The following is a 22,664-nucleotide window of genomic DNA, read 5'->3' on the forward strand; positions in this document are numbered from 1 at the left end:
TCAGTGGTGTGTAAGTGAGTATGTGAGTGTTTTAATTTGTGTGTAAGTCAGTGTTTCTTTGTGCCTGTATAAGTCTCACTCTGGGTGTGATTCTTGGTGCATGAGAGTCTGAGAAAATAAAACGAAATACCAGCATTTGTAAAGTGCACAGCTACCTCCGGAGAGGTGTCCCGGTGCTGGGGGCCGTCGGGAAGATTAAGCGAGCTATTTCCCAGAGTCGCAGGGTGCTGGGCTAGCCTGCTGCCGGTGATCGAACCGCGAGCCCCTGTATTCCGGCGTCAGCCACCCCGGCTGCTGCACCACACCTCTTCCCATGAGAGTCTGAGTGCATCTGTGAGTGCATATGTAAGTGTTTGAGTAGATCTGTGAATGGATGTATGAGTGTTTGTAACTGAGTATGTGAGTGAGAAATACATCAGTTTGTGAGTTTATAAGTATGTCTCGTGATTTGCATATGAGAGTGTGAGTGGGTGTGTAACTCGGTAAATTAGTTTCTAAGTTTTGTGTGTGACAGGAAGCATCAGTGTGTGAGTGGCTATGTGGCTTAGGTATGTGAGTGCATCTGTGAATGGGAGAATTCCTGTTTGAATATATATCTATAGATATATATATAGATATATATATATATATATGATTGAGTGCATAAGTGTGAGTTTGTAATGAGATGTTTTACAATGATACTCAATATCTCAGAAGACAGTTCATTATAAGTTGAGGATACTGAGTTTGCATCTTATTTATTAAAAAAAAAATAGGAGTTGTGCATCTATCATGACATTTCGCATACGGTACGCAACTCCGACGTACTTTAGACATTAATAATATATATATGGAAAGAGAGTTCTATAATTTACTTTTACATTAGAGGTTTAGTAATATAAAAAAGATGAAAATATAGTAAGAAGTCAAATTCACGTTTATACTAATTTGAATAGATTTTAGAGAGTTGCAACGACCTCACGCACCGTTGCCGCCTGTATTTCTGGAGTTGTGCATGAGATGCGACTCTAATATAGTTTTGGTAGTAGTAATACATATATATGGATAATTCTATGGTTTACTTTTATGTTAGATGTTTATTAATAGAGTAAAAAAAGTAATGTACTATCAATTTTTTTTTTAATGTTTGTCTTACTAGATTTTAAGGAGACCCAACAGTGTAATGCACCATCACAGCATAAATTTCCGGTGTCGTGCAGGGGACGTGACTCCGGAGTTTTTTTTACATTACGAAAATATACATTTAAACGTTTTTTTAGTTTACTTTAAAGAAAGAGATATAGTCATAGTAAAAAGAAATAGTATAATTTTTAAGGTAATTTAGTATTAATAACAACTTAATAAATTTTAGGGGATCACGTTCTAGACACAACGGACTGCGTAGGGGTCGCCCATCCCATGTGACCCAAAAAAAAAAAAGAATTTGATAGGATAAACTGCTTTCCATCACCAAGAAAAACAGATCCCACCCCTTTTCTTCCTTATTTAGGTGTGGCTCTCAGTGGTCAAATTTTTTGAGGGAGCCTCAATTTTGGAGAGTTTTTGGTGTTTTTTCAGTTTTTTTGATTCATCATGGCAAATGCAGCAGAGTTGAGGACCCTCTGAAAAAAAAGAGAGTTTGGTGTGGGAGTATTTCAGCATCCCAGAGGAAGAAAAAGGGACTTGCATAATCCGCCACAAGGTGCTCTCACGGGGAAGTGACACAATTACCCTTGTGCTACATCATTGATGCACAAACATCTGCACACCATGCATAGCACTCGGCTTGCCAAAGCGAAATTCAGAAGGCTGAAGGAGCAGGAAGGAGAAGCAGCTTCAGGAGAAAATCAGCCTGGAACATCTGGAGCAGGAGGACAACTTGCGAACATTCCTGCAGCTTTACCAGAATTTGCGAAAGCTGGCATCTACTTCCCAAAGTGAAAATCAGTTCTCAATGTTGGAGAACAAGTTGTTGCAAAGATGGTGGACACTATTAATACCCACTGTTGCTAATGTTTTTTTCTGTTAAAGCACAGCCTTATTTTGTGTGTGTTGTCTTATTTTTCAAGAAAAAACAAAAAACACCCAAAAACTTCAAAATGTTTAGAAAAGCAAAAAAGAATCAAAACACAAAATTGTTACCAAACCACACCCCCCCCCCCCAAAACAAAAAACAAACGGTTTTTCTAGAACCACCTATTCTGGTTAAAGAAAGACTAATTACATGTTTTATGTATATATGAAATAGTCTGAATATGTCTTGGTCTATGTTTTGGTTTGTGAGTTAGTGTATATGTAAGTGAATGTGTATGTGAGTAACTATTTGTGATTGTGTGTTTGTGGGAGTGTGTGTGTGCATGTGTAATAGGATACATGAATTCTTGTATGAGTGAGTGACTGACTGTGAGAGTGGGAATGAACACCTCTATGGGTAAGTGGATGGATGTTGAGTGTTTGTATGAGTGAATGAGTGGGTGTCTCAGTAATTGTGTGACTGAGTGACAAGTTCATAAGTGAGTATATTTATGAGTGAGTGGTGTATCAGTGGTTGTATGGGTGAATACCAGGATGTGTGAGTAGATGCAGGAACCGAGTGAGTGTGAGAGTTGAAGCTGTATGAGTGAGCAAATGGACGTGTTGGTGGTTGTGTGTGTGTGTGAGTGGTGTATGAGCAACTAAATGTGTGATAGACTGGCTATGTACTTGAGTGAATGAGTGATGGAATGGGTGTATAAATAGCTGTATGGGTGGGTGTGTGAGTGGGTAAATGAGTGGCTGTATTGGTGAGTGGCTGGGTGCGCCAGTAGCTGTATGGGTGCTTGAGTAGGTGTATGAGTGATTGTATGGGTGAGTGAGTTGGTATCTGAATGGCTGTATAAGTGAGTGACTGGGTGTGCAAATGTACTGTATAGGTGAGTGAGTGGCTCTTTGAGTGGGTGTTTGTTTAAGTGAATTGGCATGTGAGTGGTTGTATTAGAGAATATGTGTTAATGGTTGTATGGATGAGTACACGGATATGTGAATAATTGTATTGAAGTGTGAATGGGTATGTAAGTGGTTGTGTGGCTATATGAGTGAGTGTGTGATTCGTTGTATGGGTGGGTGAGTACCTGTGTTGAGAGGCTGTATGGGTGAGTGAGTGTGTGAGAGGCTGTATAGGTAAATAAGTGGGTGTGCAGTAGCTGTATGGGTGAGTGAGTGGTTGTGTGAGTGGCTTTATAAGTGCATGGGTGAATTTGTGAGTGGTTCTATGGATGAGTAAGTAGATGTATGAGTACTTGTATGGGTCTGTGAATGAGTATATGACTGGTTGTGTGGGTGTGTGAATGGTTCTGTGCATGATGTCGTCAGTGATGTAATTTGAGATGTCATCAGTGATGTCACTAACCATGTCTTTAGTGATGTACTATATGAGACTGGATATATATAACTGGGTATATGGGCTTGAAAGTGTGGATGTAGGTCACTGAAATTAATAACTACATGTGTTAGCTTTTTTGCACATAAGACAGTATCATATGGCCTACCTATAGCCTACCTTATGGTTGAGTTATATGTGGCAGAGCAAGGCTTGTCAAGGGGTTTCAAATGCCAAGTTGGCCTAAAAGTAGAGCCAGTAGAAACAGGTATAAGACATGTTTAAAGGGCTACTGCTCTAGATGGTTCACTTTGTAGTGTTAGTTCTTTCATACATATGTGAAGGACTGTCTCGATCCCTATGTGGGGGTCTGTTTCTATATGTAAGTATGTTTGTTGGTTCCTTGCTGCTCTATTTGTGAGTGCATATCTCTGTTAATGTATATGTAAGGGATGGCATGGATTGCCTCCTGTGTGTATTAGTAAGTATTGGGTTATTTAGCTGTCACTACCTGCATTAGTGCGAGATCCATAAGAGTTCTGTCTGTGCATATGAGTTAATATTAGGATGATTGTGACACTGTTTGAAGGGATGTATTAGTAGGCTACCCTTTTTCTATGTGCTTACCTTAAATTTCTAATCAGAGTGCGAGACTGGATGTATAATTGAGCACATGGGCCTGAAAGTGTGCATGTAGATCACTGAAACTAGTAACTACATGTGTTAGCTTTTATACACATAGGAGAGTACCCTCTCCTAGCGTAAGAACCATCTAAACATTCACTGACATGCAGCGACAGAACTCCTATATATCTAGCACTAATAGAGGCAGTTGCACACTAACTTAAATAACCCAATAGTAACTAACAGATCCAGGAGACAATCCATGCTGTCTCTTATGGATAGATTTACAGACCCTTACAGTAGCAAAGAAAGCCAATGATGTACCCCTGCATAGGTACTGAGACACAAATTCAGATATCTACTAGAGAACTGACACTACCAAGTCACCCATCCAGAGAAGTAGCCTTTTTAACATGTTTCGGACCTGGTACATTTGAGCTTGTGTATGCCGTTCTACTGCTAGACTGACTGACTTGGTATTTAAAACTCCTTTACAAACATTTACCTGCTGTTCTACCACATATAACTCATCCGTAAGGTAGCCACTAGGTAAGCCATAAGGTAAGCTCCAATATACCACTATCACTCATAGTGACTCTATAGCTTTCTAAATGTGTATCAAAGGAGCAACATCAATTACTTTCAGGTTGCGTTAGTGAGTATTGGTGTATGCAACTGTGTGTGTGCAGAAGTGGTCCCAGTCAGACTAGCTACATATGAAGTATCAGTATATGTGAGTGGATGCTTCATTGTTAATGCGACTGAGTGAGTGGATGTACTAGTGAGTGTCTATATAGCTACATACATATAATATATTTCTATATCTAACTTAGACTTAGAGTAAATGTGTGTGTTAGTGACCATTTCAGAAAACAAGTGTTGGTTAGAGTAAATGTGTGTATTAATGACTATTTCAGAAAACAGGTGCTGGTGTTATACACTGTAAGAATGAAGTAGAGGGTATGTGATGTTTGTAAGAATAACTGTTTGAATGACATGTTGTTTGAGTGTCTGTAATTCTATAATTTCATACTGAAACGTTTACTTACAAAATAGGCAAGACAAAGTAATGAGAAGCTATCACAAGACCACTTCATGTATAAAAACACTCTCCAACAATACCTCTAATCAATATGTTTATCGTAGAAAATGTATTTTTTAACATCCAAGAATGTTAAACTGAAGCCACTATTAAAAACTAAAAGACAGAAAAATATATTAGTATGTGATCTCGAAAAATACAGTATAACAATGCATATTTCTTGTACTATAGCCCTCTATTACAATGTGATAAAAGTATTGATTTCCCTTTTCACGGTTCTCAGCTTTCCTACTTTCCTACTTCACCATACATGGTGGTCTGTATGTAGCGTCATCTTCAAACAATGGGGGAAAACAAATCATATGGATTGTAGCAAAAAACCCAGAACTGCACAGAACATCATTGTAAATATGTGTTACTACGCTTTGCACTCATTCCAATTTGCTAATCATGAGGTTTACCTACACTTGGTCTACTAGTGAGAACAAATACATCTTAAAACATTTTCTATTACTATTATACCGGGTACGGAATTACAAATGAATATATACTACACTTGAATTTTTAAGATGCTTTCCAAAATATCACCCCTAGTAGGCTGAATGATGTCTAAAACACTGATGATCCATTCTGATGATATCCAATATGTTTGTTTGTTTGTAGAAACAGCACATACAATTCTTGTTGAATGGAGGAAACATAATAATCTTGTTTTTCCAAAGGCATTATTTGTTTAATTTCTTTCTAATTTTTAACCTGCACACCTTTGCTGCTATGCTTGTGTTTTACGCTTTTATCTTGAAAATCTGTAATTTGTATGGAATGTGACCGTGCTTTGAGGAAATACTGTTGCTGAATTTGTTGTTTAGCCTGTGGGTCGGGATTTTCACTTTCGGGATTTTTTAAGTAGTCCTGACTCTTTCTACTCGGCTGGGACACTGAGTGGCGCCATTTCTGATTGTGCACGCTCTTAGTCTTCATGTTTAAAAGCAGAGGCGCTGCACGGATGCACGCAGCGTGCGTGCCGCTGGCTTGCCAAAGGCACGCCTAAGACAAGCCTGTCTGCACCCGTCAGTGTCCCGAGGCGACCAGCGGCAGACATGCTGCTTGTTCGGCTAGGCGCTCTGAGAGAGAATACAGTATGAGGTAGCTACGCTTCACAGATTAGGTACGGTTCTGCACTGCCAGGGTGATGTTGTGGGAAGTGGGACGCTGTAACTGGGTCTTACCTTGTGGAGCCAAAGGTTCCCCGGTGGTGTCAGTTAACAGTGATTTGAGCCGCGGTAAGGTCAAGCATTTGGGAAATTTTAAGACTTTGATGGTTAACACATGTTCTCTGCAGAAGTATGAATCTCGGGTCCTTGATCTTCTGTAAGACTCGCTCCCTGATCTGACTCTTACCGCAGCTATTCCTCCTGGAAATACGGATCTTAGGAAAAGACCGCTCCCGTAAGAAAAGGAGGGGAAGTGGCCATTTTTTTAAAGCAAGAATATGCCTGCACTACCCTTACCTTAGGAGACTTGGAGGACACGGAATGCCTCGGATTTTGCTGTTCTTTATTAGCTCATCAATCCTTGGCAGGTGCCCTTCTATACAGGCCGTCTGGACCTGCAGGTTCATTTTTTAGATCTATCAATGAGGCGATTGCACCCCAGGCCCTTAGATACAGTCACTTTCTTGTTTTAGGCGATCTCAATCTCCATATGGATAAACCTTTGGAGTCCGAGGTCATTTCCCTGACTGAGACTCTTTCAGTTCTCAACTTAGTTCCCTTTGTGTCTCATCCTACGCATAGGATGGGAAACACCCTCTGTGAGAAGTTGGCCTGATGTATGATGTCACTAGTTCTAGTGTACACCTTATATCAGTCCAAACAACCCTTATGGTGATTGGTTGTAAAGTCAACCTTATAGACCAGCTATCCTAGTGGTAGCATGGACAAGAGCAGTCTTAGGCTAAACTCTGAATGGCACACAGGTAAGTAATACAGTTATAGGGGCCACGCAAACCATTTACTAAAGAAGTGGTATAAGGACCACTGTCACGGAAATAGAATAGGCCTAGGCCTAGGGAATCGCTGGGGCTACACTACACTACCAACAGTTAGGAAGTGGGAGGCCCACGGGATTCAGGTGCAGAGTGGAAACACTCACGCGTAATGCGTATGATCGATAGAAATAGTACAGTTCTGAAATAAGCAGTTTTAGGACACTTCTGGAGTAGCTAGAAAGTCGAGACTCGGAAACTAGACCCTAGGATAGTCACTACCCTTGTGAGCACCGAAGTACCCAAGTTACCTAGCCCACGGGTTGCGGGTGCATAGGTGTGAACTTGCGTTGGGTTTCGTCGTGGACTTCTATGGATGCCTGAAGGAAAGTTGCTGACAGGCAGTCAGTGCAGAGTGTCCGGTGGATCCCAAGGCCGGGATCAAGAAGGAAGGGTACCTGCAAGCAGAAGGGACAGAGTCAAGGTCACTAGCCAGTGACCACGTGGAACCAGGAAGGAACCAGGCGATGTCGTGAAGATTGCAGGTGAAGGGTGAAGCTTGTTGCAGCAGCCATGGGTACCAGGAGATGTCGAGGACGACCAGGACCAGGAGGCGAGCTGTCCCACGAAGGCTCTTGCTGTCGGCGGCGTCGAAGTCGAACTAGGACTCACCAAGCCTTGGCAAGCGGAACCCACGAAGAACGGAGGACTTGCTTCTGGTGCAGACCAGGAAGGTCTGGGGTGCTTCTCTTTTGCAAAGAAGCGGGAGCCAGTCTGGAGGAGCCAAACCAGCAGTGAAGATTTCAAGGTGTGTCATCACAAAGGCCGCTAGCCAACGGGCAAGCAACCGGACAGACGCGGCAAGCAGGAAAATGCAGAAGGGCCCCACGCAGGACTCGTGGAGTGTGGGGGGCTGATCTTCGGTGCAGATGGTCCTTGGGGTTAGGGCTTCTCAATCCCCGGTGCACAACTTCAAGGGTAACTCAGAAGCTGCGCTGGAAGATACTCGCCACTTTTCCCAGGTAGCCGGTCCCACGTCTCTCGTCGCCTCCACGGATCTCAGCTCGGCTGTGGATGTGGATCGGGGTCGGAGAAGTCTGGAAGTGAAGGCTCTGGTCGGGCTCTGCAGTCAGTCCCTCGTAGAATTTCAGCAAAGCAAAGGGTAGTCTCTTGATGGTGCCTGTTTGCACAGGGTAGCCACTCCTTGGCCACAAGGGAGATTCTTCAGTCTTCTTCTTTCGTCGAATGTCGAAGGTCCAGAGTTTCTGTTCAAGTTGCAGGGTCAGGATAATCTCATCTCCTGGGGCCCAGCTACCACTCTTATACTAATCTGGGGGCTGGGTTGCCTGCTAGGTCACGCCTTATGGGTGGGACCTGGGAGGGGGGTGGTTACACCCCTTCCCTTTGTCCAGTTTCGCGCCAGGACTGGGGCTGGAGTGCCCCAGCACCGGTTTGAACTGGACTATGCATGGGACACCTTGTGTGCCCCAGGCATGTCTCATTCCTTTCAGCCCTCCCTGCCCCAATACACTAAAGTCTGTCTGGGAAGGTGCTAGCACCTCCCCAAGCAGGAAACCTATTGTCCAAGCCTCCCTTGCCGGGATCACTCCCAGCAGCAGGAGGTCAGACTCGTGTCTGTGGCAGCAGCATCCATTTTGTGATGCTGAGGCTTTGGTTAGAGTTAAACAGCAAAGTAGGATTTTAACATGTCTCTCCCTCTAGAACGGGGGGAATAATATCCTTATCACCAGAAATGGTATGGGGGTATTATTCCAAAGTGTTAGACACCTTACACGACATGTTTTGATAAAGCCAAACCATAGGTACCATAACCGTTTAAGATTATAAGGTACCTTAAGAGTATATGGTAGGCTATATCATAGAACAGCTATAAGGACATGGTTCCGAAAGCTGCAGACAGGCTCAGCTCATGCTAGAGCACCATCTCACATGTTACCAAGCACTCTGCCTCCAGGATTGTTAAGGCCTGCCATAGGTGTGGCTGATAGGTACACATGTGTCTATTTTAAGGGCAGATATAGGTATACTATATCTAAGCAAGGGGTGATTACACGACCTTGCCCCAGCTGAGTGATCAGCCAGTTGTGTTTGATTGGAAGGCCAGACCAGGGGTGGCATAATACATGCTGCAGCCTCGGGGAGGCCTAGGGTACACCTATGCCCTGGGTACCTAGGGTACACTGTACAGGGTCCAATAAAGTGATCCTTACCAATTGGTTATGTACCTAGGGTACATGGAGTCCATTTTAAAGAGAGAGCAGACAGCCTGAGACCCTGAATGGCAGGATCTCAGGCCAACTAAGTCGAAAAACCAGCTAGACACTAGGCAAAAAGTTGGGGGTAACATTAGTCAGATATCCACCTTCCTACACAACCCCCCCCCCCCCAATGAAAGGAGATAAGGCTGGCATGGTTACCCCCTGTCTAATGGTCCACTAAGCAATCCCTCACCCTAAAGGTATCATAGGGTCTCCACCATAGGGAATGTCTACCTTTGGTGTGTCTTTGCAAAGTAAAAGGCTGGTGTTGAGATGGAGTACTGAAGTGAGTGTCCTCAAAGTGAGGCCTCAGCTTCCTCCAATCATCCTCCACCATGGATGCCTTTCTTTCTTTCACTGAGTTGCACTGTGCTCTCAGGGTCAGCCTCTGGCTACCTAAAGCTGGAGGCTGGGTCCCTTTTGTGGGCTTTCTAGAGGGACAGGTCAGGTTTGTGGCCCTAAGGTCCCATGTTTGCCTGTGCCCAACAGAATCCCTCTGGGGGAGGTCCCTAACTACCTGTAAAGGAGATCCCTCAGGAATGTTTTTAACCATCACCTGGCTAGGGCTACTAGCCAGGCAATCCTCATTCTTTTGATGGGGGGGTTCTTGTGGACAGGGGCCCTCTTGGGGTCCACTGGCCTCCCTGACCTCTGCAGCCCTGGGCTGACTGAGGCAGGGTAGAGAGAGGCAGGCTACCTGCACCAGACTGGGTCCCACCTTGGAAGGGGCCACTGACATCAGAGGCTCTGCCAGGCCAGGCCTGGCTACCTCTGGGGCAGTTCCTTCACAAGGGGTGAGGTCAGATCCCTGAGGAGGCTGACCTTTTCCTAATGTCTGGGGAGAGGGAGACTGTTCTTCCTCTCCACTACTCTCTGTTTGTGTGGAGTGATCCATAGTTTCAGGCTTTACAACACCTATGTCAGTCTGAGTTTGGACTGAGACCATTACAGTCCTGCCAACCTTTTCAGGGAGGCACTCAGTTTGTGTTTGAGCTGTGACTGTCACAGCTCTGCCAGTCCCTACAGGGAAGTCTGTCTTTGCCTGGGCTGTGGCTACCACTGCCCTTCCAACCTTTTCAGGGAGGAAATCTACTTGGACAGGGGTTGTGGCTGGCACAACCCCACTACCCTTTTGGGAAAGGCCTACCATTTTAGAATGGGTGTCTTGTTCAACTCCAGCCCAAGCTGAGAGTTCTAAGTCATTCCCCAGTAAGCAGTCTACAGGCAAGGTTGGGGACACTGCCACCCTTTTAGGGCCAGTGACACCTCCCCAGCTGAGACATACCTCTGCCATGGGATGACTGTTCTGTTTGCCATCAATGTTAGTTACCTGGTATGAGAAACCAGGCAAAAGCTGTTCAGAGGGGACTAGCCTATGGGCCACCATAGTGATGCTAGCTCCAGTGTCTCTGTAGGCCTCAGCTTTTCTACCATTGATGTAGGGCTCCTGTCTGTACCTACCCAAAGTGTTGGGACAGGCAGTGAAGTTGGCAAACCCCATGCCACCATCACAGACAAGAGTAGCTGCTGTAGGGAAATTGGCTAAGCCAGGGTCCCCCTGTGTTCCCCAAGAAAACCCAACCAAATTTTTGGGGGCACTCCCACCACCTGGGGGATTACTGCTGACAGTAATAGGTGGTGTGACAGGAGTAATTGGGGGAACAGTTTTGTTTTTAGCCTTTGGGCAACTGCTGTCAGTTTTCCAATGCCCAGGAGTTTTACACTCATGACAGTAAGGCTTTTTAACTGTGGTAGAGGAGGGAGCTTGGGACCCACCATCCTGTGTGGAGTTTTGGGGCCCTGAGGAAGATTTCTCTTTTGTTTTATCCCCACCCTTCTCTTGAGGCTTGGCGGTATCTTTCTTTTGGTCACCACCCTGATTTTTAGGCCTAATCCTGGTCCTGACCCATTTATCTGCCCTCTTTCCCAATTCTTGGGGAGAGGTCAAATCTGAGTCTACCAGGTGTTGATGGAGAAGCTGGTTCTGACAATTACTAAGGATCTGCTCCCTCATAATCAAGTTGTACAATCCTGTATAGTCCTGCACCTTGCTGCCAGTTAACCAACCTTCCAAAGCCTTAGTGGCACAATCCACAAAATCAGACCAGTCCTGTGTCTGTGTCTTCTGGGTGTCTCTGAACAACAACCTATATTGCTCAGTGGTTAAGCCAAACCCATCTATCAGAGCACTCTTCAAGACTTTGTAATTGTTAGCATCCTCATCACTAACTGTGAGGAGCTTTTCTCTACCTTTGTCAGAAAAGGAGAGCTACAAGATAGCTGCCCACTGACTCTGGGGTACCTGCTGTACTTTGCAGGCCCTCTCCAAAGCAGTCATCCACTTGTGGATGTCATCCCCATTCTGATATGGGGGGACTATCTTGCTTAGGTTTCTATGGTCATAAGACCTATCCCTATCTCTAGGAATGTTGCTGCCACCAGTGGGTTCTGACCCACACAATTTTTGCTCTCTGGCCAGAGCAAGCTTCTCTTTGGCAAGGGCAAGTTCTTCCCTTTCAATCCTCAGTTTGGCTTCCTTCATTCTGGCCTCATGCTCTCTCCTTTGGGGGGAAGTCATCCCCCTGTGGGATGAAGCATTGGAGCTTCTTGAGTGATAGGAGTGGAGAGAGTCCCCTGAGGGAGATCTACCCCTCCTATCTCTCTTTTTAAGATTACTTGGGGGCCTGTAAGGGAAGCTCCCATGCAAGCTCCCATGCAAGCTTAAGTTAGCCTAAGTCTTCTGACTGGGGTCTTGCTACCTCCCTCTTCTTCTGAAGTTTCTTCTGCCTCATCTGTATCAGTTAAGTCAGGGGTCTCTTCTGTGGAGGGGAGTCCCTTTTCTACAGCTATGGCACCATACTTGGCAGCTCTTTCAGCATCATAGGCCTCCAGAAGCTCCACTAGCTGTCTAAGGGTAGGGTTGGAACCCTGTTTTAATCTCCTGGAGGTACACAGTTGTCTCATCTCCTGGAAAGTGAATGCATCATATCTAGAGGGAATCTGTCTAGGATTCTCCTCACCTGAGGGAGTATCAGTGTGATCTCCATTCAGGGACATGATTCTAGTGAGGGTGTGGCGTGTGCACCTACCTACACTAGTTGTATCTACTAAACCTCTCTAGTAGTTGTAGTCAGGGTGTGTTAGGCCCTTCAACCTACAACAACTAAGTCCAGTAGAACTTAAGTATTATAATCTATGTTATATGTACCTAAACAATATCTGTGTGATCTTTCAATTTAGTATCTCAAGATTACAATTGTATTACAACAGCAAGCTCAGATCCCAACCGCTGCTCACCAATGTGAGAAGTTGGCCTGATGTATGATGTCACTAGTTCTAGTGTACACATTATATCAGTCCAAACAACCCTTATGGTGATTGGTTGTAAAGTCAACCTTATAGACCAGCTATCCTAGTGGTAGCATGGACAAGAGCAGTCTTAGGCTAAACTCTGAATGGCATGTGAAGCCAGCTGTGATACCATATATAATCCCTTGAATACCAAATGAAAGGACACCACAACAGATATATATATAAAATAAAGTGTATTTATTCTAGTCAAACCCTCAGCACTCTTTATGAGATTCGAGGTAAGTACAACACAGTCTTATTTAAGCATACATTAAGACACAGAGGTAAGTAATACAGTTAGGCCCTAGGGGCCACGCAAACCATATAATAAAGAAGTGGTATAAGGACCACTGTCACAGAAATAGAATAGGCCTAGGCCTAGGGAATCGCTGGGGCTACACTACACTACCAACAGTTAGGAAGTGGGAGGCCCACGGGATTCAGGTGCAGAGTGGAAACACTCATGCGTAATGCGTATAATCGATAGAAATAGTACAGTTCTGAAATAAGCAGTTTTAGGACACTTCTGGAGTAGCTAGAAAGTCGAGACTCGGAAACTAGACCCTAGGATAGTCACTACCCTTGTGAGCACCGAAGTACCCAAGTTACCTAGCCCACGGGCTGCGGGTGCATAGGTGTGAACTTGCGTCGGGTTTCGTCGTGGACTTCTATGGATGCCTGAAGGAAAGTTGCTGACAGGCAGTCAGTGCAGAGTGTCCGGTGGATCCCAAGGCCGGGATCAAGAAGGAAGGGTACCTGCAAGCAGAAGGGACAGAGTCAAGGTCACTAGCCAGTGACCACGTGGAACCAGGAAGGAACCAGGCGATGTTGTGAAGATTGCAGGTGAAGGGTGAAGCTTGTCGCAGCATCCACGGGTACCAGGAGACGTCGAGGATGACCAGGACCAGGAGGCGAGCTGTCCCACAAAGGCTCTTGCTGTCGGCGGCGTCGAAGTCGAACTAGGACTCACCAAGCCTTGGCAAGCGGAACCCACGAAGAACGGAGGACTTGCTTCTGGTGCAGACCAAGAAGGTCTGGGGTGCTTCTCTTTTGCAAAGAAGCGGGAGCCAGTCTGGAGGAGCCAAACCAGCAGTGAATATTTCAAGGTGTGTCGTCACAAAGGCCGCTAGCCAACGGGCAAGCAACCGGACAGACGCGGCAAGCAGGAAAATGCAGAAGGGCCCCACGCAGGACTCGTGGAGTGTGGGGGGCTGATCTTCGGTGCAGATGGTGCTTGGGGTTGGGGCTTCTCAATCCCCGGTGCACAACTTCGAGACTCGCCACTTTTCCCAGGTAGCCGGTCCCACGTCTCTCGTCGCCTCCACGGATCTCAGCTCGGCTGTGGATGTGGATCAGGGTCAGAGAAGTCTGGAAGTCAAGGCTCTGGTCGGGCTCTGCAGTCGGTCCCTCGTAGAACTTCAGCAAAGCAAAGAGTAGTCTCTTAATGGTGCCTGTTTGCACAGGGTAGCCACTCCTTGGCCACAAGGGAGATTCTTCAGTCTTCCTCTTTCGTCGAATGTCGAAGGTCCAGAGTTTCTGTTCAAGTTGCAGGTTCAGGATAATCTCATCTCCTGGGGCCCAGCTACCACTCTTATACTAATCTGGGGGCTGGGTTGCCTGCTAGGTCACGCCTTATGGGTGGGACCTGGGAGGGGGGTGGTTACACCCCCTTCCCTTTGTCCAGTTTCGCGCCAGGACTGGGGCTGGAGTGTCCCAGCACCGGTTTGAACTGGACTATGCATGGGATACCTTGTGTGCCCCAGGCATGTCTCATTCCTTTCAGCCCTCCCTGCCCAATACACCAAAGTCTGTCTGGGGAGGTGCTAGCACCTCCCCAAGCAGGAAACCTATTGTCCAAGCCTCCCTTGCCGGGATCACTCCCAGCAGCAGGAGGTCAGACTCGTGTTTGTGGCAGCAGCATCCATTTTGTGATGCTGAGGCTTTGGTTAGAGTTAAACAGCAAAGTAGGATTTTAACATGTCTCTCCCTCTAGAAGGGGGGAATAATATCCTCATCACCAGAAATGGTATGGGGGTATTATTCCAAAGTGTTAGACACCTTACACGACATGTTTTGATAAAGCCAAACCATAGTTACCATAACCGTTTAAGATTATAAGGTACTTTAAGAGTATATGGTAGGCTATATCATAGAACAGCTATAAGGACATGGTTCCGAAAGCTGCAGACAGGCTCAGCTCATGCTAGAGCACCATCTCACATGTTACCAAGCACTCTGCCTCCAGGATTGTTAAGTATAAGGGAGAAAGGGTCCCAGGATATACAGACTTATTGAAAGCTGACACAAAAACAATCACAAAAGAATACAAAAAGAATGCTGACAAAGTGTTATTTAATCACACTTTGGCAAAGTACACATTTGCTAATAAATACAATAGACTTTGATCAAATAGTGCGGGGTGCCAAGGAAGGGAATAAGGGGATAGTGATTTGAGTGAGGTACGAGGGGTAAGTGACATATAAGTTGTATAAAAACGTCACAATTCAATTGCAAGGCAGAACAATTTCAAGCCATAACATCCAGATCAAATTCATTGGATTGAATAGTAGAATTATTTACAAAGACCATGTACAAGCAAGAACACAGTGTACATTACACTGTTGGAAGTACTGGCGATGGAGTATTGTCGACGTTTCGACCCCTGGACATAGGTAGGTAAGTAGGCTCCTTACTAACGGGGTCTTCTTCAGGACAAAGACAGTGTGACAAGGGGAGTGGCACCCAAATAGAAGGTGAACAAGTATTCAATAACTTCTTGGCGTCAAAAGGCGCAGGGGCTGATAAGCTCCCGATGGGGGTAGAGTGAGTGACACTTAATTGGCAATGTCGGAAAAGTCGGGGAAATTAATATCTCCCGAATCAGAAGCCATGGCGCATTCTCAGTGGCGACAGTGAAAATTAATCAGAGAGGAATCCAGCCTCTAAAAATAAAATAGAGGAGTAATAATACCAATGTCTTAAAAAGCCCAAGCCTAAAGGAAGTACAGCTTAAGGGACAGGGAACCCACACACTGCCACCAAACAACATTGCTTTAAACAGTGCGCTGGTAGTCGGCACATTCAAAAGTTATTGAATACTTGTTCACCTTCTATTTGGGTGCCACTCCCCTTGTCACACTGTCTTTGTCCTGAAGAAGACCCCGTTAGTAAGGAGCCTACTTACCTACCTATGTCCAGGGGTCGAAACGTGGACAATACTCCATCGCCAGTACTTCCAACAGTGTAATGTACACTGTGTTCTTGCTTGTACATGGTCTTTGTAAATAATTCTACTATTCAATCCAATGAATTTGATCTGGATGTTATGGCTTGAAATTGTTCTGCCTTGCAATTGAATTGTGACGTTTTTATACAACTTATATGTCACTTACCCCTCGTACCTCACTCAAATCACTATCCCCTTATTCCCTTCCTTGGCACCCCGCACTATTTGATCAAAGTCTATTGTATTTATTAGAAAATGTGTACTTTGCCAAAGTGTGATTAAATAACACTTTGTCAGCATTCTTTTTGTATTCTTTTGTGATTGTTTTTGTGTCAGCTTTCAATAAGTCTGTATATCCTGGGACCCTTTCTCCCTTATACTGCTCGATTACCCAGGTCCCAGTGATTAGTGGGTTTACCCTTTGCTTTAACGCTCTCATGGGCAGGTGCACACCTGCGAGGTATCTCATGTGACTCTTCCCCTTTCTTAAAATGGTGGAGAGTGAGACCCTTTCCTATACTGAGGAGTATATTAACCAGCTGTTACAGGACCCGAGGAACCTATTCCTTTCATCAGACACACCTAACTTTGACTTTACACTCAATGATAAAATTGCCAGACTTGAACGTCTAGAAAAGAAGTTAATTCGCACTAAACTTCACGGTCATTTACTTACAAAATATCTACAGGCTAATATAATACCTGTTGGTTTGCAGATTAAAAATGAACCAGCGATCTTTGTAGATATCCCCAAATTTAAAGAAGGCTTTAGTTTTATTGCCAATAACGCCTCACGACATTGGATGGTACTAGGGGTGGAAACAGCAGCAGAACAGGTTCAAGTGCTGTTAAGAGAGATCGCTGCTCTTAAACAAGAAATAGCGGGGGATGCTACTTTGATTAATGCTAAAAGTGCCCTTGAAAATCTTGATAAATCCTTAAAAGATTTCGAGACTACAACTCAGAACAAAAAGTTGGATAAACTCTCTAAGGATATCAGATTTTACGACAAAAAGATCACTTATCCTTACCTTAACGAGGATTATTACAAACAAGATAATTCAGGTCGTTTCACAGGGAGAGGTAGAGGAGCCTTTAGAGGTAGGAGGAACTACACCACCTTCTCTAATTCATCGGTGAGCTCGGATAGCGAACAGGAAGCTTCGGGCCCAGGTTACGACTATACCTACCGGGATAATTGGTATCCCCCTCAAGGATATCTCCCTTTTTTAGGGGAAGGCCAATGGAGACCACCACGGGGTCGAGGCAATTGGCCAAGAGGACCACCGAGAGGCCAACAGAATCCAGCGAGCACGAACTGGGACAGAGGCAGGGGGGCGATCCCCAAACAGGTCCGGTTTCAATCAGAGAACCACGAGGAGATCTCCACGAGACGCAAAGTGTATCGGTGGTGAATTCCAATAACAATCCAGTAGTCAACATTTCCACATACACCTTGAACACAGAGGAGCAATCCGTTCTTTCCAAAGGGTTGTCATTTGTTCCTACAGCCCACCCCAATGCTTTCAACCTTAAAACAGAACTTCAAGGTTTTTTTCGCAAGATCCGTCTGAGATATTTCTTTAAGAACTCTGATGACACTCCCTCTAAATCGTTTACTGGACTACGTCCTCCATCCAAGTTCGTACCGCCCACTCATGCAATGAGTAATAGAATCCTGGCGTATGAGAACATGGTTCTGAGTGATGTCAACACCCTATTATCAACCTATAAGCATACGATACCTAATACCAGCAAGGTTGAGAAAGCGGCCCTTCAAAGTCTCAAGAATAACAAGGACATTGTCATTAAATCTGCTGACAAGGGTGGGGCTATAGTGGTCCAGGACACTATGACATACAAATCTGAAATCATGAGACAACTTCACGATGGTGTGAGCTATTCTTTACTTAAGTCTAACCCCACTAAGGATTTGGCGGAGGAAATTCATCATATCACTCTTGAGGCATTAGACTCTGGCTTTCTAAGCAAATTGGAATTTGACTATGTCAATCAGAGGAACCCACGCCTACCTACTATCTACACCCTACCAAAGATACATAAAGACTTGCTTCATCCACCTGGCCGTCCAATTGTATCCGGGTGTGGTTCACTACTGGAACCTCTCTGTAAATATATTGATTTCTTTTTGAAACCACTGGCTGAGAAAACAACGACTTACCTAAGTGATACCATGCAAGTAATTACCATCATTGACCAAAAATCATTTAATCCCATGGAACAATTACTTGTCACCTGTGATATCGTATCACTCTATACCAGCATCCCTCAGGAACCAGCTTTGAATGTGATGAGAGAAGTTCTGAATTCCAGACCAGCACCAATGAGGGTACCCACGGATTTCCTTATTGCACTTCTTTCTATTGCAATGAAGAAGAACTTTTTCTATTTTCAGGGAAACTATTACATCCAAAAGAAAGGAGTAGCGATGGGAGCTGCATTTGCCCCAGATCTGGCAATATTGTATATGGACAATTTTGAACAGCGTCATGTCCTTAACAACAACCCCTTCTCTCAAAAAGTAGATCTATGGAAGAGATATATCGACGATATATTATTGATCTGGAATGGCGATATAACTCAACTTAATATGTTCCATGAATGGCTTAACCAGTGTGATCAGGATATTCAGTTCACTATTCAGTCTGACCCCCTGGAGATACCATTCCTAGATCTAAAAATTTTCAGTGAAGATGACAAGCTTTGTACGACCCTGTACCGAAAACCAACTGAACGGAATTCACTTCTAAGATACAGCAGTTACCACCCCCGAGGCTTAAGAGACAATCTCCCGGTGGGACAATTTTTACGGATCCGTAGAAATTGCACCAAGAGATCTGACTATTTAACGGAATCTGAAGACCTAAGCATCAGACTCATCTCAAGGGGATACCCAAAGCGTCTGGTCAAAAGGGCCCAGAAGAGGGCGTGGTTCAATCCACGGGAAACCTTACTAACGGCTAAAGAACCTGCTGCCTCAGCCCATAAGAAAATGATTTGCGTCACAACTTTCTCAACCAGAAGCAACGCAGTGAAGAAGATAATCAACAAGCACTGGAGCCTTGTGTCAACTGAGATTGATCAACCATCGCTACCTATGCATTCTTTCAAAAAAGCAATGAGTATTAAAGATCATGTTGTTCATTCTTTTCTTGAAGACCCAGTGGAACCAACCATACAGTCACTGTGGAACTTACCACCTATTATAGGCCATTTCAAATGTGGGTCTTGCAAGGCATGCCCAACAACGATTCAATCTAGAACTTTTGCCTACAAACATCATGTTGTTACACTTGATTCCCATACTAACTGTAATTCTACTGACGTTATCTATGGGATCCTCTGTCCATGTGGCCAATTGTATATTGGCCAGACACAGCAGAAGATAAAAGTGAGAATATTGCAACACCAAAGCAGAATAAGATGCCAGGTCATTGGTGCGCCTTTAGTTGAACATTACAAACAGGTGGGACATTGCCCAGACCAAATGCAGTGGATTGTGTTAGAAAAAACAAGACTGGGGCCAAGGGGAGGAGATATAACCTCTATACTTACTGTCAGGGAGTGTAAATGGATGATTCGTTTTGACACAATCAATATGGGTTTAAATGAACAGGATCTTAGCAATGCTCAGTTAGCTAGTTTAAACATTTAGGTACCTTAGGCTACTGGTGGCCTCTCTGTGCTTGTAATTAGCTTGATGCTGAGGAAGACCCTTCAATGGATCCACGTGGGTTCTCTTTAGATCTATGTACTAATTCACTGTACCAACCTATTTATTTCACCTCAGATCCATTCATATGTAATTTTTGTTATCAGCTACAAATAATTAATTACCAACTGATGTTTCTTGATTTCGACTATGGACCCTTCCATTTACTATCTTTGGCATTTTTCGAGGGGCACAAATACATATCAAATATGTTTTTGCATGTATACAGTCTATCTTTGTTTACATCGATGGTTATTCAACAATGATAACTGTTTTTGAGTCCATGTTTACCCATGTATCTATTTCGGTCATGTTTCAACAATCAAACTTATGCTGTTTATTCATTTAAATGATATCTGATTCTGAGTTCATGTTTACCCATGTATCTATTTCGGCATGATGTTTCTAAAATCAGACTTATGCTGTTTATTCATTTACATGTCTCAACGATTTATTTGACACTGTTCGCTCTAAGTTGCAATTCTGTATATATAACTATTTATGTGGCTATTATATCATCACATTGCCAATAATGCTGCTTCCCCCTGGTCTAACAAAATAACGATTATTGCTGAATCATCTTGAGGAAAACAACTCCCGTTGTCTTTCTTCTAATACATTGTAGACCGCAGACATCTAGCGTCTGCGCCGCGTTTAACGTCACGCGGAGCGTCTCTCTATTTCAATGCTCAAACAGTGCAGTCTCTTTGATTTCCCAACGAACCGCGAGGACAGTGGGTGCCGCCGCCTCCAACGGTAAGGGTCACACCACTCCCTTGCTATTGAGTGATGAGCTGCCGTGATATATTTCACTTTTCCGGCTGCCAGCTCGCACCGTAGAATTTATCTCTCTTTGGCGGGTTTTTGAGAGAACATCTTTCTGCATCCTTTGACTTGCCAAGCATATAGGGGGGTTCTGTTATTCACCACACTTGACCCTCTCTAATTTTATTTAAGTAACCTGTCGGCCAAATACCTTGTTTATGCTTTTACCATCCCCGTTGCCATCCTTTTGAATGTGCCGACTACCAGCGCACTGTTTAAAGCAATGTTGTTTGGTGGCAGTGTGTGGGTTCCCTGTCCCTTAAGCTGTACTTCCTTTAGGCTTGGGCTTTTTAAGACATTGGTATTATTACTCCTCTATTTTATTTTTAGAGGCTGGATTCCTCTGTGATTAATTTTCACTGTCGCCACTGAGAATGCGCCATGGCTTCTGATTCGGGAGATATTAATTTCCCCGACTTTTCCGACATTGCCAATTAAGTGTCACTCACTCTACCCCCATCGGGAGCTTATCAGCCCCTGCGCCTTTTGACGCCAAGAAGTTATTGAATACTTGTTCACCTTCTATTTGGGTGCCACTCCCCTTGTCACACTGTCTTTGTCCTGAAGAAGACCCCGTTAGTAAGGAGCCTACTTACCTACCTATGTCCAGGGGTCGAAACGTCGACAATACTCCATCGCCAGTACTTCCAACAGTGTAATGTACACTGTGTTCTTGCTTGTACATGGTCTTTGTAAATAATTCTACTATTCAATCCAATGAATTTGATCTGGATGTTATGGCTTGAAATTGTTCTGCCTTGCAATTGAATTGTGACGTTTTTATACAACTTATATGTCACTTACCCCTCGTACCTCACTCAAATCACTATCCCCTTATTCCCTTCCTTGGCACCCCGCACTATTTGATCAAAGTCTATTGTATTTATTAGCAAATGTGTACTTTGCCAAAGTGTGATTAAATAACACTTTGTCAGCATTCTTTTTGTATTCTTTTGTGATTGTTTTTGTGTCAGCTTTCAATAAGTCTGTATATCCTGGGACCCTTTCTCCCTTATACTGCTCGATTACCCAGGTCCCAGTGATTAGTGGGTTTACCCTTTGCTTTAACGTCCAGGATTGTTAAGGCCTGCCATAGGAGTGGTTGATAGGTACACATGTGTCTATTTTAAGGGCAGATATAGGTATACTATAGTCATACATGGAGTCCATATTAAAGAGAGAGCAGACAGCCTGAGACCCTGAATGGCAGGATCTCAGGCCAACTAAGTCGAAAAACCAGCTAGACACTAGGCAAAAAGTTGGGGGTAACCATAGTCAGATATCCACCTTCCTACACCCTCAACCTGATTTTCTCAAATGTAGAGATAGAGGTTGTGCTGCCTGTACCTCTGGTATGGTCGGACCACAGTCTTATCAGTTTTAGGGTGCCTAGCTCTTGGAGGGGCGGACAGAATCTTGCTAATAGAGTGGAAGGCAAGTTCAGAGCTTTTCACAAGTTTCACCGTCAGCTCTAGGGGATGCTCTGGAATCCTCTATCCCCCTTCTTTCAGGGAATCCAGAGAGGGATTGTTAGACCTGTCAGCCCTTTGGGTGGTCCCTCCTCATCATTATTTATTTTGTCCCACTTTTGCCTCAAACCCTGTTTGAATTTTTCCTTTTTGGGAACCACCAGACTTTTTAGTGTTGCTGCAGATTCAGGGAGCCATTTTATCTACCCCTGGAACTTCTGTCTGAGGGCCTGGAGCACAAAATGGTGGCCACCTGTGACATCACCAGCACCCACTGGAACCTACTAGCACCTTCCAGAACATTCCAGAACCCTGTGACAGTTGGAGGTGGTTTAGAATGTTGGGAAGCTAAGACAGAGAGTTGGCAGTTGGAGCTGGCAGTTGGCACCTGACTGGTGAAGAGTGAGCAGCAGAAACCTGAAGGAGGAAGGAGTGAGGCAGCAGGGGTGGAAACTTGTGCCTGGAGTGGGGTCCATAAACCCACCCTTGATACTAGTCCCTACTGACTGAGCCCAGCCTGGAGCCCTGTGTGGGAAGAAGCAAGAAAAACCATCTTAAGGACCTGGACAGCAGGAACAGGCCTTAGAAGCAAAGAACAGCAAAGTCCTGACCTGATTATTGGTTTTCCTGGAGTCCGACATCGAGAAGCCTAGAGACCCGGAGCCTGAGGTGGAGAAGCGGCGCTGACTGGAAAAGCAGACGTCGTACCCGGAGCCGCCAGAGGTCGAGAGAGGGCGCCGACGGAGGTCGTATTGAGTACCAGAGGTCGAGGAGGAAGTCACCCGAGGTCG

This window comes from Triturus cristatus, chromosome 4_1 (genome assembly GCF_964204655.1).
Source record: "Triturus cristatus chromosome 4_1, aTriCri1.1, whole genome shotgun sequence".
In the NCBI taxonomy this organism is placed as follows: Eukaryota; Metazoa; Chordata; class Amphibia; order Caudata; family Salamandridae; genus Triturus; species Triturus cristatus.